Raw genomic sequence first — 15,409 nt, 5'->3', positions numbered from 1 at the left:
AGGATACTAGAGAAAAGAATTCTCTGTCCTCCAGTCACGATGTATTTAACGGCCTCACCGACCACCGCCTCCTACAATGCTGCCTCTGTTTTTGTCTTTTATGCAAGAGGTGCATTATCAATATCTCCTCCACAGTCGCCATGTTTGTTTTTGAGTTTGTTGTTGTCATAAACTTTTGATGCTGGGCTGCCTCCTGGTGGATATATTAGTTAACATCCATGCCAACGTAAAGGGTGCATGGAAGTATGTGGGCAGTGACGGTAACATCATTTGAAACGGACGTATACATTTTCGTACGTAAAGGGAGCATAAATGAGCCCTTACCTGGGGCATTGTTAAAATATCCACAAGACATATCCCCTGCAGAGCATGTGAGTGGAGTGGAGCGGGAGGATTTTGTGTTGAGCAAGGAGCAGCTATTTTTTTAAAAGGTGGAGCGGAGCCTTATCTCTCGCTCCAATTTCGCTCCGGTCGCTTGTGCCCCATCCAGAATGCATCTTTGCACCTGCGCACACCCACACTATTTTCTTTCAAAACTATGGAGTTTACTGTGTACTTCAGAAAAGAAACTGAGAAGAGAAGCAGCGGTACCTTGGAGAACGGTCCCTAACTGCGGGGAGAGGCGAGAGGGCTTTGGAAGTTAACCTGTTCCATCTCCTCCACACTTTGACTATTTCCTCGCTGCCAGTGGTACCGTGTAGAACGGTCCCTAACTGCTGGGAGAGCGCTTCCCCGGAGAATCTACCAAGCTCATGTTTTATTGTCCGATCATTAGTCCGACGTCCCGCTGTTCCGATATGTGATTATTACTGTAGCCTATTTGTGTACCATAGAGGATCAGCAACGCAACAAAAGTAGGTTACTGGTCGAGATACAAGTGTCATAGAGAGGAGAGAATGAAACACCATAACCTCCTGTTATTAACTCTGGGGTCCGGGTTGTGTGGGGAGCTCTCCGCTGTGCTGAACGACTCCCGGCGGGCGTATTTCTGCCTTGATGGTAAAGCTGGGAAAGGCTTGAGGCGGAGCAGGCTCACGGCTTATGTGTTTGCCACTTTCTTTTTCATTTTAACCCACACCATGATCTTTTCCTAACCCTAACTAAGTGGTTTTTGTGCCTAAACCTAACCAGACCTTAACCACAGGGCATCATGAACAATGGGTTTAATATGGTCGGAACAATGGGATGTCGGACCAGTGGGCTGTTGGAAAAATGGGCAGACCCCGTTTTATTTGTGAATAGAAGATTGCAGGTTAGGGTAGTACGACGCAGTTGTTTTGAGCGGAGTGGTGAGCAAGTGGAGAGGGATAAAATTTATGATGGAGCGGAGCGAAGAATGCGCAGAACCAAGCGGACGAGCGGCGCAAAGTGACAGGTCTGTGAGCAAGGAGCGGAAACCCACTCCACTCCGCTCACATGCTCTGATCCCCTGTTACTATTTGACTGTTATATATGACCTCATACTGTAACATGGATACTGTAAGTTTAAAGTCTTGTTTTTAGCTGTGTTATTGTACACAAATAAAACACACAGAAACATTACTGTGGTATATGCCTCTGCAGGTTGGGAATGTAACCACTGTAAACATTACAAATTGAGCCCCTAAATCAACACAAAACTTTGATATAAACTAAGTGTGAGCCACCTAGCACACTGTATAACATGCAGGACAGGTGACCTCAAATAATAGGAGGAGGACACAGACTTTTACATCCTGACTGTGTGAAAATCTGACAGTTCTTACAGATGATGAAGACAGACATTAAAACTGGTGAAACTCAATTAGGGAGACCAGTATAGGACTTTAGTGAGGCCACTCAAAACTGAAATAAAAAGATGAATCATCACAGCTTGATATGCAATGACGTAATTCAGTGTTAGCTACAGCCATAATTTTATATGGACTAAATTACACAGTAAGAATTTTTATAAGTGTGTCACTTTATTAGCTGTTGTGGCACAATACTGCTTCAGGGCTGGAATCATATACAGACAAAATCTACTCTTAATGTGAAATATCTTTGTGGCATACTATGTTACCTTGATGTCTGTGATTCCATCTAATCAACAGCTGTTGGACTCTGCTGCAAGACAGATTCTATAAAAATAAAATAAAAAAAGACGGGGAAATTAGACATTTAGAGCTTTTGTGTCCTAAAGTGGGTAAAAGCATGAAATGTCACACTTGCATAACAGATTTCATGTCACCCTAAAGGGTCTGTCTACTGTTTCCATCTTCTATGCACATTTTACACCTGTGAGGTGCACCCAAGACATAACATGCATGTTGTAGACAGCTGCAGAGTAAAATGAGAGCATTTCCGTTCTGTGAAAAATGTCTCTGACTCATTTGTGGTTAAGACAGGGGTTATTCTAAAATCATTAATACAGTTTTACGGAAAAGTATTATTGAAATGCTTCTCCTAATTTGTGATGCATGGAGTTTTTTGACATACCATGACCTCTGCTGACATGGGCCTGGACAAGGTCTTGGGTCGATGGTGGTGGAAGGACAGGGAGAAGTCAAAGTCTCCGGGAATCACTGGGTCTTTGCTTCATGACTTTTGGGGGACCTCCTTCTGATGACACCCTCTTTTCCAGTATATGCCTCTGCAGGTTGGGAATGTAACTGTGTGTCTTTGGAGTTTTTTCAGTGTACAAGGTCCATCGATTAGACCTCTTCTTGAACACTCTCCCCATCCTGAAAAACAGCAAAACAAATAGGCTTAGTTATTAGACTCACCTAGACTGTCCAGCTTGCTCTTTGCCATCCTGGGAAAAAAAAGTTATTATAAATAATGTCTTGATAATTTTTATACGAAAGACAAATTCTGGTGTCATACTGAGTAACTACAATGGTATTGACAAGTATTACTCAGAAATATAAAATTATACATTAAACTTACACAGTCTCTCCATGTGCGTTTATTTTGGCTGGACGATTTGTGGTAGTTGTAGTCCAGCGAGGATGGTCCTTGCCTCATAGACGGGGGGGAGTAAGAATACCTCTTCGATGCATACATTAAAATATGGTTTTGAAATGATTCCAGCTCGGATGTAGATCTGTAAATGATTAAGCAGCATGAAAAAGAGAAGTTGGTTGTCACTGCCTTCATTTTTTTCATTTTAGGCTTTTGCCAAAGAAATAAATACACTCCCACACACACACACAAGCAGCAAAGGCACAAAAGCACGGGTCAGTCTTGATCTAATGCCGCATTCGTTTGGCAATCCAGGCCGGTCATTCCTTGTTGGATTTATATGACCGTATGACACGTCTGATCTGAAAGCGTTTCATTGCAACAGTCCAGAAAACATGGCGGCATGCCGTAAGTTTGTTTTTGTTTGCATGGTTGCTGAGCACCGGAGACTTTGCTGGTTCAAACGACTTTAGGCTACAATGGGCTTGCACAGACTTTTTTCCCAACACAAATCAACAGTGGAAATAGAAATGCCATTGCAAAGTACTTGTATGATTTTTACAACACAAACGCTTAATTAAACAGCATATACGAGGACAAATTGAGGACAAATAACCTTGTTTACCATTCACAGTGTGCGCAGCCATCTTCGTCGTGACGTCAGTTCTACGGACTCTGTCTACCTGGACCTTGCCCAAGTTGGATGACGAGACCTCCGGGTAGAATGGGTGTTCTTTTGTACCTTTCCGGACCGGAAACCGTATCAATCCCGGTTCCGGCTACCAATAGAATGCAGCATAAGGAACATGGCGGTGACATTGATATACGATCCAAAGGTGAATTCTGTGTCCACGTATACATATCTGTGTTTGGGAGGGCCTAAGGGATGATTTGTACTGAAAATCGTCTCTCCCAGTGCTGCATGGATATGTGTGTGTCTGTGTATGTGAAAAAAATGAAAAAGTATTCACTTAAAGTTCAGGAACTTATGGACTTTTTTAGCCACCGTTTGTCTTTCACAATGCTGGTTAGGGTGTCGTGAGCCCTGGTCCCCCTCTCAGTCCTAGTCTTTGTCTGGTCTGCTGCAAGGCAGTCACGCTGGCATCTGCCCATGACCCACTCATGCTCATTGGCAACATGATGGAGGATCCCCATCCAGAGGTCCTGAAAAATATGAATCTATTCTGTTACATGCTGCTAATCTACCACACCCCCTACATGTAATGGCTGTTTCTATTGTTTGTTTATTGTTTATTTAGGATCCCCATTAGTTGTTACCACAGCAACAATTGTTTCTGGGGTCCACACAAAAGACAACCATTCAACATCACATTACAAAAAATTCACAGTATCACAATATAAAAAAAAATAATGAATTAAAGAAGATAAAATAAGCAGTCCTCTCACATTCATGTCAACTAAACAATACATTGTAAAAACGGATCATTATTAGTAGGCTAGGTGTGTACAGTATAACAGCCCAAAAGTACAATGCACAGTGAACTTCAATATAATGTCTGTGTGTCTATTGTGTTCTTACCATGAACTGCAGATGGGTTGTTGCTTTTTTGCAGCACCACCAAAAGTGGATTACAATGTCCTTGACCCATAGAAGGAGAATGTTCATGTTGCGTTGCTGTCCTGCCTGCAACAGACAAACATAATGATTTTCATTAAAAAGTATTCACATGAAAGGACTACATTTGACATTCAACACATGTGTATGCGTCATGGCTTACTGTCACAATCTTCTTTGCAAAACTTTAGGCACCATGCCACATGTCCAGACTATGAAATATGCCAGCGTCCTTATATTTTCCCTTGCCTGTTTCGGATGAAAGAAAAGCACTATTTGAGAGTCTTTTATCCATGAAATACATCGACTTGGCGTATTGCACTTACTCATAAGTGCAGAGATTTGCACATGTGCATCTGTACAAATCTCTTTCAGGTTGACCTCACTCATGAGAATATCCATGGTCCTAATAATAAAGGCCTCTTTCTCCATTAGGACAGACTTTCTCTGAGTTTCTCGTTTATCAACTGTGATCACAGAGATGATGTCCTTGCTTTCATTGTCCATGGCTGTGTAGGTGCAATACTGTGCACAGTGACCAGGGCTGTCCATTCTTCCATCAGCTGACAAACCAAACAAAATACATACTTAGACATAATTTTAATGAGCCCTGTGGTAATAACATAGAGCTATTAGACAACAAGGGCCACAACACCGTCTTGTGTAGCAAGCCACTGGATTACTGCTGCCCTCTCCTCCATCCATCCAACCATGCAGTAGGCATTCTGGATCTGGAAGAATGTGCTTCTACTAACGATGCCCATGTTCATGTATTTGAACAGTAGGTGCACCTTTGCAAAATTATTTCCAGAGAGCAGAATATTGACTGCCAACATGAAATCTCCTGCCTGCATGCTGTATTTCAGTTTAGGTTGGGAATTCCATGTCCAGACAGTGTGTCCTTCTGAACAGACCTGTAACATTATATATAAGAAGTACACTTAGATAAAATAAATGAAATAATAGAACAAAATGAAATCAGTACAATGTAAATGCCACAATGCAAGCTTTGCAAGTAAGTGTATATTTTATTCTTTAGAGTTATTGCAGGCTAGATAAAAACAAAAAACAAAAAACACCCAATTGATAATGGCTGTTGAACCTCTTGAGGAGATGTTGACCTCAAAGGGTGGTTGGCTGACACAGTCTTTGATAGGACACTTATCAATTGGCAGCACAACTAATGAACAGAGTGTCTTCAAACTGCTCTGGTATGCAATGTAGGCTGGCTGACCTATGATGTCTTCATCCTGGGCCTCTTTTGCATCTGTGACTGGGACTTGTTCAGCTGCTTCTTCAGGGTCATCAGTGGTGCCATAGACTGTGTCATCCAGCCTGACAGCTGGTAATACATCCAGGTTTACCTGAGCTGCCTGGAGAGCACCACTCGTCCTGTTTTGACGGGTGGTGCTTCAATGCTCGAAAGTGGGTGAAAGCCACCCCGATATTCACACGAGTTTTGGCCCGTGCTTTATCGTTTCTGCGTTTTGCCTCACTCACATTTAATTTCCTTTTCTTCGTGGGTACTAGGGCGACTTTGACTTTTTTCAGGTCGACTTGTCTGTCAATAAAGTCTAAGTCAAGTCGACAAGTCATTTGATGATGTCATCACATTGACATGTGATGTGTGTGTCACTCTCATGGCCCGAACATACTCGGGCGTACTATTACCGGAGCGGACTCCACGAGGAATGTCCGCAGTCATTCGGGCTTTCATAGTTGAGCGCACTTCCGCGTTGTAGTTTCCTGTAAAAATGTCTGTGAAAAATCCCCGTGATGTGAAAAATACATGCCGAGCAGTCACTGGTGCGTGGAGCGAAGTCTGTGCTGTCATAAAATCTGAGCTTTACACGCACAGGGCTTGCGGACGTCCGCTTTGAGTCCGTTCCACCTATGTTCAGAGGCAGCGATTGCATTCCGTACACAAGCACACACAGAGAGAGAGAGGGAAAAAACACACGACTTTTCGACTCCTCCCGGGGGCTGTCAACTTGTGCCACTGACGTCAACAAATCGACTTTTCTGTTAATGCCCTAGTGGGTACGTCTGTATCCGCTATTTCTCCCAGGTGTACGCAGGCCGGAGGTACAGAAGAAGGCTTCACGGAAGAGGTTCAGGCACACTCGCGCTGGTGCACGCTCAGACACGCTTGGGCACGGCACCTGCGCTCTCTCATTGGCTGGGGAAATCTCCGCCTAGAAGCGGTCCAAGCTCACAAAAACATCAAAATACAGGCAGAGGGCAGGAGCTCTGCAGACAGAGTCACCACCAGACATGAGTAGAAGTCCATAGGTGATGATTAAGCAGGATTTTATTTGTATATGTCTATATTTTGTTTTGTTTTTTGAAAATCCTCCAGACCCTACCTTTAACATGTATACACTATGTCAGTATAACACTGCAAATTGACGTTTTCCTCTTTCAGTAACAAATGCATGTGGTTACATTTTGCCAGTGCACACACATGGTTAGGTTTAGGCAACAAAAGCATGTGGTTGGGTTTTGGACAAAAGAAAATAACAGGTTTTGGCTTTACAATCATACGGGAAGTGATCACCAGCCTCCCAGGTGAAAGTAAATGGTTGTTGGACCCATCTGCTACCCCTCCCGCCCTCGTTAAACAATAACAGCGACCAGCCACGTATCATGCCAAAGTGAAAGGAAGGCTTTATTTGTCAGTGTCTGATGCTGGAAGCCACTGACCAAGCGACTGTTTTTGGCAACTTCAGTGCGAGACCTGGTTGGTCTGACTGTCTGACAGCTTGTGCTTATTGCCCTGTTCTACTTATTTTCAAGATGTTGTCATGTCCTGAGATCTTGGCAAGTATTTTGGTGAGTACAACATTATCATTACTGAATTACTGATAGAGCTGATGGCCTGGGCTATGAAAAAAAAAACAAAAAAACAAATGATAATAATGTAACCACGATTTGTGGTTTATAAACATTAATACTCAACCACGTCACCAGAAAAAATGCTATTTAGGCACAAATGGTTATGGTTATGAAAAGATCCAGTTTTGGATTAAAATACCCAGGTTCCGTGCCATTGTCTCCTTACAAAAACAACCGCTTGTCTTGGCACTATCCTTAGCGGAAAAAAACAGTGACAGGTTGTGGAAAAAAAACAAACAAAAGTCTGCATTGTGTCTTGCCTAGGTGTCACGCCATCAACTGTCCCCTCCACCTCTTGATGACAAATACAGCTCTCATACTGTAACTCTTAAAAAGCGCTGATATGATACGTAAGTAACGTACAAATGTAACATGTTTGTGGTTTGCAGAAATGCACAGTGCCAATATTTTGCTCTGGTGACTGGGCTGCTGGTACTTCAGTTTGTTCTAAACTGTTTTATAGGTGAATGAATTCCTTTTTTTTTTTTTTTTTTTTTTGCTGTCAGTGTGGGCTAAATACAGTGTATCACTCACCAGCAACTTATCCTCTACACATCAAGCTTTCCTGTAAACCCACAAAGTCAAGGCAAATCTTTTCAAGTTGACACAGTTCCCTTCATTTTTGTCAGTGGGCCGCTGACTCTGTGCCTTCATCTTAGTCTGTGGTTTCCTCCATCCCTTTATCTTCTCATGGCCACCAGATGTGACCAACTCACCCATGAAGTGCTATCACCAATTGTAAATGAGCAGAGTAAACCAGGCTAATCAGGGCTGTGAGGTGACAGACCATTAATCCCCCACCCTCAAAAAAGATATGATGAAAACCTGTCGCTCCATCTCTCACACTTGACCTCTCTTTCATCTACTCTTTCCCCCTTTCATTTCGCCACACATCCATCCGTCCTTTCATCTTTCTATCCGTCTGTTGCTGCCAGGAGAAGGAGGGTGCCCTGGGGAGTTTTTATCCAGAATCCACAATCACCTCAGTACCTGAGGGGCGCTGGTATGTGTCAGTGTGTGTGTATGCTGTTTTCTGTTATTTTTCACTCCATTTAGCTATTTCTTCCTAATTTTTCATCACAGGGTTTTGCTTGGTAATCAGCCTGCAGTCTGATAAGGCTGTGATAAGCCCAGTGGAGAAATCACATAATAGATCTGAAATTTTTTGGCCGGTTTGGAGGTAATTACCAGATCTTACCTTTTAATTCTGCTGGCAGTTCCCTGTGATCTGTGGAAATGAGGAGGAATGTAGCGTGAACCTGTTTTAATTGGTTTTTAGATGACTTTCACATGAACTGTGAAATTGTGGTAATCAACAGAAAGGACACCATCTAGATGGATTTCAGCCAGAGCAGCACTGCTCATTCTTTAAAGTTGAAGAAAAACAGTTCATGTTGGTCTGATGAACAGGTGAGCATGTGCAGGGATCTCATGTAAAAACTAAATACAAGAATTGATCGAGTTCCTATTAAACGTGTAAACTGACGCATTTTCACCTGCTTACAGGCTGTGGAGACCATTTAAAAGACTGATGCCTGGATGAGCTGCTTGAGCTCATGAGTCAGGAATCTGTTGACTTCAGACTTGACAAAGACACGAAAAACTTGACTTTGACATTAACATCAATGAATTGTGTGTTTAGCCCTTTGACATGATATGATTTGATATCCAACCCAAGGCCAAATGGTTATCAAAAATTGTGCAGAGAACCAGCTCTTCAATTTCCTGACCATATATACTTCGAGCGTGTAGGACGAGTGCAGCAGTGCACATCAGCAGGAAGAAAACATAATAGCACAAGTATGATGAAAAGTAATCAAGTAGGCTACTTTAACTCAAGATCAGTGTTTTGGAGTAGAAGTAGAAGATATACTTTATCAATCATGAGGGGAAATTCAATTTCTTTTTTACTCTGTTGTCTTATACACACAGGCCTGAAATACAAACACATGCACAAACAGGGCCCATACATGCATTGAATGTGAGATGTCAGAGCAAGGAGGCTGCCTGGGACAGGCGCCTTGAGCAGTTGGAGGTTCAGTGCCTTGATCAACATGTCCACGTGCCATACTTGGTCTGTATTGAGACTTGAATGTATGATCCCTCAGTTCCCAAGCCAAGCCCCAAGGGACTGAGCTACTGATGCCCCCAGTAACTAGTTGTAATAGAGTTACATAATGAAATTAGAAAATAAATGTTGCTTTTATCAATTACATTTACTGAGAAGAAAATATGTAATAAAATTATAGTTACTAATTAAAATGTTGGTGATAACAAATAAGTTACATATGACTAAATTATTTTGATAAAAAGTTTATATAATGCATAAAACAATTCTGTTTTTTTTTTTTTTTGCATATTTTCGAACAGAAAAAAAAGCCATTGGGACAAATCTAATTGCAACATTTATACACTTATGTGTTGAGGACTTTTAGCATTATTGCCCTCTTCAAAACATCTGTTAAGAAAGCAATTGAAAAGTAATCCAATGCAATAAGTTACATTACTTTGATGACGTGAGTAAAATACCATAAAACAATATTTTCTTAAGTCACTGATATCAACAGGCTTATATTTGGGCCATGCATTTATATGGGCCAGGCCTTTTATTCCTTTATGTCAATTATGAATCATTAATTTGATCTAGCTTCGACAAGACAGTGGATCAGAGAGAGAAAGAGTTATGGCACTCGAGGATTATGGCACCCATCATACCACAAAATCACTTTATCCTGTCAAAACAGTAATGTTGCAAATGGAACTACTGAGATGCAAATTAAATGTCAGACCTGTCCTGACAATAAAGAGTCACTCACTCACTCACTCAATCAATCAATCAATCAATCAACCAATCAATTAAAACATTAATCTAATGAAATATAGTTATAATCAAATCTGTGGTTCCCAAAGATCACAAGTTTCTTGTGACTGGTTAGGACCATAGACTGTATAAAAGATGATTGATACGTCTCCACCCACTCCCACTATACATAAGTGAAGCCAAAAGATCTTGGATAAGACCACTGCCAGCTTACACAGATGATGTCGTCTGGAGCCAAAGTGTTTGCAATCACAAAAGCAAATACTTGAAAAAACGGCAGTGTAATGAAAACTATTTAACATGAAAGGACCCATCTTGTGGGTTGTAAAATGTATTTGATGTATTCTTAGATCTTTTAGTTGAAGGTTGCCTCTTGCTGACCTCAGGAATCTAATTTGGATGTTGCAGTGTTCTTCTTCTTCAGGGTTCTGTATGCAACACTCAGAGCACTAATATAGCAGCAAACTACTATTTTCTATGTAAGGATATAGTGGAGTAATGGCATCCTGAGCAGAGAATAAAGTCACTCTACCGCTAGAGTTAGAGTACTGCTTTATTCTGTGCATACTCAGGTAACCACCCCATTAAGCCTCTTCACCTGTCACCTCCTGCAGGTGATGCATACTACAGATGTAAAGACTGCTGTGGCCACCAAAAAACAGATAGCAACATGCAGTCACTTGATTCTTATTTTTCCTCATTATATGAACATTGCTTCTGAGCATTGTGACCGCAGAGAATTGCTTTGCCAACAGCTGCTTCACTGTAATTGTTTTATATTTGACAAAAAAAGAACTTTGCTCAGAGATTACAAGTGATTGTAACAGTGATTGTAAATTGTGCAGATGATGACTGGCAGGGCATACGTGTTGATGGTTTTGACCTTGTTCTTTCCGTTCAGTCGACTTTTCAGGACCTGCTTTACTCTTTGTAGTTATTTGGCTGTGGCTTACTTCCTTGCAGCCTCCTCATGGTTCCCATTTACCTGCTGGACCCCAAGGTATTTGTAGCTGTCCTGAACATCTGCAATGCTGCCTTTCGGTAGAACTCCCTTGGCCTTGATCATTTTCTCTGTCTTTGACACTATCCAACCACTCTTACCTAATCCGAATGTAGATCCAGGTGAGGTGGATCAGTGAGTGGATGTCTCGTTCATTCCTGGCATTCAGCTCGATGTCATCCATGTAGAGGAGGTAACTGATGGTTGCCCCACTTTGGAACTGGTATTCGATGAGTTGTGATGAGTTGGCTGAGGGGGTTCAATCCTATGCAGAACAGTAGCAGGGACAGTGCTTCACCTTGGTAAATGCCGTACTTGATGGTTACTTGTGCAATTGGCTTTGAGGTGGCCTCCAGAGTCATTTTCCACAGCCCCACTGAGTTATTGAAGAAGGCTCTTAGTGTCCTGTTGATGTTGTACAATTCCAAGCATTCCAGTATCCATGTGTGTGACACTAAGTTGCAGGCATTCTTGTAGTTGATCCAGGTGGTGCACAGGTTGGTCTGCCTGGTCTTGCAGTCTTAGGTGACTGTTCTGTCTAGCAGTAGCTAGTGCTTGGCTCCCCTGTTGTTACTACCATTTCCTTTCTGGGCCTTGCTCTTGTATTGGGCCAGTTGTGCCTATTCATCTTAGCCACTATGATGCCGGACAGGAGCTTCCATGTTGTGCAGTGGCAGGTTATTGGCCGGTAGTTTGATGGGACTACGCCCTTTTGGGGATCCTTCATGATGAGGACTGTCCGTCCCTGGGTCAACCACTCTGGATGGGTCCCATCCTTCAGTAACTGGTACATTTGTGCTGCCAGGCATTCATGGAGTGCAGTCAGTTTCTTTATCCAGTAGGTGTAGATCACGTCAGGGCCTGGTGCTGTCCAGCTCTTCATACCTGACACTCTGTCTTGGATGTCACTGTAATGGTAACTGGCTCTTGTTCTGGGAGATTGCTGTGGTCTGCTCTTAGATCCACTAGCCACTTAGTATCAGTGTTATGTGGTGCCTCCTTCTCCCACATGCTCTTCCAGTATTGTTCAGTTTCAGCCCTGGCTGGATCTATTCTCATGTTGTTACCTTGCCACTGAGAGTACACTATGGATGGTTTCGTGGAGAACATCCTATTTGTTCTCCTGGCCTCTTCTTCTCTCGGGTATCTCTTTAGGCGGGTAGCAAGAGCTGTGAGCCCTTGCTTGGCAGTCTCCAGTGCCTCAGGTACAAACAGTTTGTTGTACTTCCGAGGTATCCCTTTCTTCCCCACACCTTTCTGTAGCTCTGAGAGTTGACTAACCTCTCTCTGTGTCACCTTGATCTTGGCCTCCAGCCTCCTTCTCCATGGAGGGTTACACTCTTTGTGGTTCATGGTGTTCATCTTGTAGCCAAGCATCTCTAGCATCATCGTTGCTGTGGTGTATATCCACTGATTCTTCTCAATTATTGCTCCCCCTTGCCGTAGCGTTTGTTGAACCTCATCAATCTCAAGTTGCCGGAGCAGTTGTCGTTTATTTGAACCCTTGGATAGGAGTTGTAACTTTCTAAGCCTAGATGTTGGGTTTTGAAGCATCCATATATCCCACATCCTCTGCATGTAGCAGCCCGGCTGGAGTAACTTGTAAGGTAGCAGTCTCATATTCTCTGCTAGTCCATCTTGTCTTTGTCAGTTCTCAACATTGTCGGTATCAAAGTCAACAAATAACAGAGAATGTGTTCAAAACTGAACAAAAAATAAATAAACCATCACATCATCAAAGTAATATTTAGTAGTCCTGCCATTGGCACATAGTAGAGCTCTAATCCTGGCTGGCATGTTCCCCACGAGCCTTTCACACTGTTGAGGGGTAATCTTGTCCCATTCTTCTTGAATTACTGCTTTTAATTCTTCTAAATTCTTTGGTTTATGCTTCGAAACAGACCTTTTGATAATCCACCACAGATTTTCAATGGGGCTCATGTCCGGGGATTGAGCTGGCCACTCTAAGACCTGGATACTGTGCTCCTGCAGCCAAGTTCTACTGGCCTTGGATGTGTGGCAAGGGGCATTATCTTGTTGAAACATCCAGTTTTTACCTCGACGGAACAGTGCACGCGCAGAAGGGAGCATGTGGGTTTCGAGAATGGTACAATACTTGGTAGAGTTCAATGTGCCATCACAGACAGTGAGATGACCAACACCAGCAGCACTCATGCATCCCCAAACCATGATACTGCCTCCACCATGCTTGACAGTAGGTACTGTACATGCTGGAGATAATGCTTCGCCTGGCCTTCTGCGTACCCTCACATTAGTAGGAGGAAGATAAAGCTGGAAACTGGACTCATCTGACCACAAAATCTTCTTCCAATTCCTGGCTGTCCAGTTCTTGTGTGCCTGGGCCCAACGACGCCAGGCTAACCTCTGTCTCTCATTGATCAGGGGCTTCTTGATAGCCTTGTAGGACCTTAAGCCATGATCTAAAAGTCTGCCACGTACAGTGCGGGTGGAACACTGGACACCAGTTTGGTTTGACCACTGCTGCTGAAGCTCCTGTGATGTCATTCAGCAGTTTTGCCTGCACATGCGGATCAGGATGCGGTCATTTCTTGCTGAAGAAACCCTTGGACGCCCAGATCTTGGTTTGTCTTCCAAGCTGTTGGTTCGTCTGTATTTCTGCAGAGTGTATCCAACTGCTGAAGGACTGCATCTGCACTTCCTGGCTATCTGGCGGCAGCTGTACCCTTCCTGACTGAGAATCTTTATCTTCAGGTGTGTTTCCTGCGTTAGGTTCCTTGTTTTAGCCATTTTTGTGTCTGAAGAACTTTCAAATGTGCTAGCTTTATGTAGACACGAAGCTTGGCAACAAAAATTGTGTCTTTTAATAAAAAGAACGACCTTCATCACTGGTACCAAAATGACCCAATACTCAAAATTTCTTATGTATTTTTATGGAACCAATCAATTTTAAGTTTTTAATGGCTTTTTTTAGGATTTATTTATATTTTGGCTGTGACTGTACTAAAAGAAATTGCACTTGAAGACCTAAGAGTAATTCTTAATGCAATATTTCACAAATGCATGGGGTGTCCGAAAACTTTTTTCCACCACTGTATATATTTTATAATTCAGTTTTCTGGAACAGCTGTCAATTAAGTAAAAAAATAATTAATTGCATGCTTACATCCTCTGATTAATTGTTCTAAATTAATTGCATACATCAACATTTGCCGTGAAAGAATATATGTGTGTGTCTGTGTGTATGTCTGTATTTTTGTTCTTCAGAATTTGCATTTAATTTAGAGATTTTTTATAATGGACTGCTGCTGCTGCTCACTGTCATCAGTGTTATTCTGAGACCTGTGTGTTTAATGCTGTGTCTAACATAAATAAATAAATAAATTAAACAAAACAAAAAGCCACCTCACATAGCATCCTGTAATATGATGCATCAGTTTACACCTGTAGCACACACTGTACACACCATACAGGTAGAGGAAGAGGTCAAAGTGTGTAGCCAGCATGTGTTGATTTTGGGTGCAAATGTGATAAACTCACACATCTATCCTGGGCAGTGGGACAGGGCAGTATCCTGATGTAGATGAGTGACACATGTTTTATATTTCACTCATAACAAGAGGTCTCATTTTCTGTAAAATGTAATACTAATTATAACCAGTTAGTTTTAGTTGCTTTATCTAAGGCTGACCTTTCAATTTGCAATTAACAATTACAATTGACATACAGTAGTTATGATCCCTTCATGATGGAGAAACATCTTACATTCATATTCCTCAACACTTATGTACAAAAATATAGCATTCGCCTGTTTCAAACTGATGCAACCCTCCCTCACTGTGAGTGTTCCCCTCGGTGTGCATTTACACAGAGCCAACCCACCGAGCATCTCCATGAAATCTGCTCTCAGTGTGAGCCGGGTGTTTTGTCAATATCAGATGGTTGGAGGGCGCTGGCCTTGGCATCATAGTGGGCATCACTGCTATCTCTGGCACAGTTTTTATTGAATTGTTTACCCTGAGCGAGGGAGAGGGGAGGAGGAGGGAGGGATGACTGTGTGGGTGTTTGATGCCCTCCATCTTTCTCTGTCAGCGTGGCTTCTCCTCTGTATCTAATCCTGCCAGGGCACCAGCTGCTCCCAGAATGGCATCTCCTACGGCACAAGACACTTCCTCTCAGACTAACCCCTCTCCACCAGCCATCCACCCAGCCTGCT

This window comes from Epinephelus fuscoguttatus, linkage group LG9 (genome assembly GCF_011397635.1).
Source record: "Epinephelus fuscoguttatus linkage group LG9, E.fuscoguttatus.final_Chr_v1".
Lineage (NCBI taxonomy): Eukaryota > Metazoa > Chordata > Actinopteri > Perciformes > Serranidae > Epinephelus > Epinephelus fuscoguttatus.
This window is presented reverse-complemented; position numbering follows the sequence as displayed.